The sequence below is a fragment of the Arachis hypogaea genome, chromosome 14, assembly GCF_003086295.3.
Source record: "Arachis hypogaea cultivar Tifrunner chromosome 14, arahy.Tifrunner.gnm2.J5K5, whole genome shotgun sequence".
NCBI lineage: Eukaryota > Viridiplantae > Streptophyta > Magnoliopsida > Fabales > Fabaceae > Arachis > Arachis hypogaea.
This window is the reverse complement of record NC_092049.1, coordinates 110,970,134-110,975,418: the sequence shown is the minus strand read 5'-3', so window position 1 is coordinate 110,975,418 and position 5,285 is coordinate 110,970,134.

The window sequence follows — 5,285 nt, the reverse complement described above, 5'->3', positions numbered from 1 at the left end:
TTATCTGGGTATTGTGTGCATAGTAGATGATGTGTTAATAGAATATGAAGAGTTAGCAGTATAATTTCTTTCTTTATTTTTTTAGCTATATATAGTTGTACCTTCAGTCTTTGTAATAAGTATTTTCTAATGCAATAGATACATTTTCTTTCTTTAGCTTGATAGTATTTTCACAAAATTTGCAGCTCAATAGATTTCTCTAGTTTTCATTAAAATTAAAATAAAATATTTTCCTATAATAATACCAGGCTTTTATTGTCTCAATTTCCAACATCGATCAACTTAAGATTCCGTTCTAAACACCATCAAGTTAGCACTATTAAAAGTCTACATAAATTGGATTATCTGTTTGAAGCCACATAGCCATCAATGTGTCTAATTTTTTTGTCTAAGTCAGAAATTTTATTTTTGGAATAAAATATAAAAATGTGGTCCAAATAGAACAACAGAACAAAGAAATGGTATATCACCATATGAATTAACTTTAGCATCCAAGAGTTAATAAATAACGTGTTCACAGGAGAAGGCTTAAAGACTTCATTGCCTCATTCCCTCCATAGTTCTTCCATCAGTCTTTTCGTTGCAAAGTAATTTCAGCTCTCGTCACCACCTTGTCCTCGAAGATCTTTTGGTTTCTCGCATCCCAAATTTTTCATAGAGTGCAACAAGAAGCTTTTCTTTCGTTTTTCAACTGAGCCATTTCCAAGTCTGTGAGCCATGTTCCTCCACCATTTCCAAAATTTGAGTTGTCACTAGGTAATGTGGGGGTTCAATTTCATTCCATACTTATTGAGACTCTTGACAATAGATCAAAAATGCATTACAGTTTCATCTTCCAAATTGCATCTAGGGCATGTGCTGAAATTGTTGGCATTCTGGAGCTGATTTTTTGTTTCACAGGAATTCCTTCGCGTGCTGACTTCCATAAGAAAACTCGAATTTTCGCCAGAACTTTGAGTCCCCAAATTGATTGCCACAGGTTTTTTTGTTTAAATAACTCCGAGAGAAATTCTAGTGGTGGATGGAAGAATTTGAATGCTAGCTGATAACCAGAATTAACCGTGTAAGTACCTCTTCGATCTTTGCCCCAAATTATTCGGTCCTGTCTGTTGTTTTTGTATTTGGAGAATAGTTTGATGACATTTGTTGAAAATTTGTTGAAATCAATTCTTCATTCCAGGTTCTATCTGTCTTGATTAATTGGCTTACCCATTGCAGATTAGTGTTAGTGGTGATTAATTGATTTCTGAAATCCTTCCTGCATTGTTTCCCCATACATCATCAAAATATGAATTTGGCTTCCAGTACCCACATCCCATTTAATTCCTTTCTTTACTATTTTTCTCCCTTCTAGTATACTTCTCCAAGCTCAGAAAGGATTATTACCCATCTGAGCATTTAAAAAGGATGAAAAAGGAAAATATCTGCTCTTGAAAACTTTATAAAGCAGTGAGTTAGTCTTTGTCACCAACTTCCACCCCTGTTTTTCTAGCATCGCCAGGTTTAACACTTTTAAATCTTCAATCCCAGCCACCCTAATCCTTTCTCTGTACATGTTCCCCCAATTAATCCAATGCATCCTCCTCTCGTTATTTTTCTGACCCACCAAATCGAATCATACTCTTTTGAATATTTTCAGTGAGAGTCTCAAACAATTTGAAATAACTCAGAGTATATATAGGTATGGCAGTACCCACAGCTTTAATTAGAACTTCTCTTCACTAGCCGACAGCAGTGATCGCTTCCACAGGTTCAGCTTCTTATTAACTTTGTCTTCTATATAGCTGAATGCAGCTCTCTTTGATCTGTTACCATTACAGGGAGACCGAGGTATTTGTCTTGGGAGCCGATATGAGGTACTTGGAGGATTTCAGCAAATTCGTCCCTAATTTCATGTGGAGTGTTTTGACTGAGAACATAAGACTTATTCAGGTTAACAATCTGACCGTTACCTCACTATATTCTTTAGTAACATCAGTGGGTTATGACATGTCTGGTTTTAGCTTAGCAAATAGATAGAGTCATCAGCAAAAAAAAGATGAGTGAGTGTGGACACCTCTGGTTAAGTCTTAGGCTAGTGAATCATGTCTCTATTCTCTTCTATGGAGTATTTATATTTATTTAAATAATATCTATTGACTATTTAAATTTTTAATTAAGCATACAAAGGTAAATCCTATTAACGAAAAAAGTGTTAAATTAATTTAAATTTTAATCTTATTCATAAAACATTTAAAATTTTAAGAATTGGATTATATAATTAAATTCAACACTGATTGTCAGATTATCAGAATAGAAATAAAATTCAAATTTTCAAAGTTATTAAATTAATCTATCAATTTTATAATAGATAATTTTCCAAATTCCTAAGAATACTATTATTGGAGTACAAATAAAATTAAATTTTTGTGAAACCAGTGGTCTCATTATTAAAGCTATTACTGATCATATGAAAAATATAAGCAAACTTAATATATTATAATTCCACCATCATCCAATTTCATAGTCCGATTTTATTGCCTACTACAAATTCTACAACAAACTTGATTGAGGTGTTTTAAAATACTATAATCCTGCTAAATTTCATACTCCAATTTCGTTGCTTACTACAAATACTACTAATTCATATAGTTAAACACTTAATAATAACTCCTATTAAGTAGGTAACCTGAGATAGGTGAATTGGGTTGGAAAGATTAGTCCAAGTGTTGCTGGATAGTGATCTCCGACTTGGTTCACGTCTGGGAGCCGCCGTCCGAGTCGTGTGTTTTGGAGAATGGAGGGTGGTACCTGCAAACATACTCCAATGCCTAAGTCAGCAAGGGGTTTTACAGGTTAGAGAGTATTGGAACTTAGTGATACCTGAGGGGTGTCAGGGTATATATAGTGGCGATCCAATAACCACCGTTAGAGTAGTTCCACTTTTGAAGGTGGATAGCCGTCCCTTTATCTTAGGGTAGTTGGGATATTGCTCCTAGAAGTGGGTTGAGTGATTTTAGGGGCAGTTACTTATTTGAATAAGTGTTATCTTCCAGCTTTCCATCGAGCCCGACTTCTTTGGGAAGGAGTCTGTGTTGAACCCGACCTCTTCTGCAAACGTCGGTGGGTAGCGAAGGCCAATCTTTGGATTGGGCTTTTTGGTTTATTTGGACCTAGGCCATAGTGTTGGGCCAGGGGGATGAACAGTGCCCCTACTCAAGTCCGATCTCTTTTGCTTATGAGTTGGATTCGAGTATTGAACTCGGGTTTGTAGCCGATGTGATTTTTAAAACCGATGTGATTTAAAATTTTTCAACCATCGTGTCTAATCAAACGTCGCGTCCGTTGGAATTTTGTATTTACACGTAGGAGCAGTTACATTGGTAACGGTGCGTTTCTTTAATGATCGCATTATTTTACAACTATGCCCCTGGCGTGTTATAAATACTTTTCCCTCTCTTTTCTCTGTTTTCTTTCGTCTTCTGAAGCTTCTTGCCTACACTCCTTGTTTTTTCTTATTCAAAGGCAAAAATTCTTTAGCCTTCCTCCTCAGAGTGCTTTGTCGTTGCTGTGCCTGCTCCTCTCCCTCCTCCTGTCTCTATCCCCCAGTCCGACCTCCCTCCGAACCCGAGAAAAAGAAACGCAGGACCTCGGAGACTGGCTCTTCTCCTTCTGGAGAGGCCAACTTTGATGGTCCTAAGTTTGTTCGGAAACACATCTTTCCTCATAGCCAGATTGCTATGGATGATGCTTCCTTTCGGAATCATCTTCAAATCTTGGTTCGGGGAGGGGTTCGAACTGCTGGGGTTTGTACTGCTCTCCTTGATATCTTGGACAAAACCCCTCTGAGTTCTTTGGGTTCTTCTAAAAAAATTGTTCTTTGGGCTATTCTAAAAAATTTGTAGAGGAACTTGAGAAGAAAATTTTCCTTTTTCAAGAGGAGGAGAAGAGGCTTCTGGGAGAGAATGCGTGGCTGAAAGAGGAACTGACCCGGCTTCAGGAGAGTGAGAAGAAGCTTATATGTCATTATGCCATGGCGGAGGGTCTGAAGGAGAAGGCAGAGTAGAATTACGTCAAGCTCTTCACTGAAAATATTGACCTTCAGAAGCAGTTGGAGTTGATCTGGGAGGCCTATCAGGACTTGGAGGATTCCGTAGCGAAGAGCTCAGAGGAGGCTTGGAGGATATTTAAGGAACAGGTCGGAGTTATTACTCTTGACTTGGACCTTTCTCCCCTCCATCCCGACAAGATCATCATTGATAGAGCTATTGTCTCTCCTCCTCGTCTTGAGACAGATTCCGAGATGAAGACTCGCAGACAAAAGCTTATTGAGTCTCCTCCTCGTGAGGAGTAGCAGGAGGGATACCTGCCGATGTCTTCAGGAGCTTCGACTTCAACTTCCGAAGAGACCGCTTCGACCTTCCCTACTGCAGATCCGAACTCCCTTCCACTTGGTGATTCTAATCCTCCTTCCAATTGATTTGAGCTACTTGGGACTCGGCTTGTGGGTCCCTCTTTGAATAATTTATTTTTTATGTGTTTTTTGTGGTTGTATTTGACACTTTTTTCGACCTTTTTAGGGTCGTTTAAAAAAATTGCGCTTTTTAAATTCGCCCTTTTTTGGATAAGGGCTTTTAAGGAATTTTTTGTGTGTGCATGCTTTATTGTGAGTTTTCCATGAAAACCTTTTGATCTTTTTTGAAAAAACCTTTTATTGGGTAGGCTGTTTTTTGTCTAAGTTACTTGCAATTTTTTCGAAGACTTGGAACAGCTTCTGCCTTTGTTTTTGCGGGATTTCCTTATCTCTTTTGTATTCCTTTCGTATTCAAATTTCGCCTATTGAATTGTTTCGTAACTTAGGTTATTCTTGCGATGCATTTCAGTTTACTCGGGATTTCTAACTAGTTAGTCGTTCAAGTGATTGAGATCCCGAGTTATGATTGTCTTTGTAACCTCTTTACACCGACTTGTATCTCACAATTTCATCCTGCCGGCCATTTAGGTCAGTCATGAGATTTTTACGTTTTTTCGAGCTTAAATTGACGCGTTTCGTAGAATAATGATAATAATAATGGAATTATAAAGAGATGTAATGAAAGATCTTTATTTATTTGATGAAGGTAACTTTTGCTACTAGTGGAATCTTTAAGACTTATTTTTCCCTAACCTCCACTTTGATGCCTCATTAAAATCCCCTTCAGGAAAACCTTTTTTTTTTGGAAAAAAAACCGTGAAGTCGGGAAAAAGAGTACATCAGGGAGTGGAGTTCGCTTCTAACTATAGTACCTCTTCATATTACAAGCATG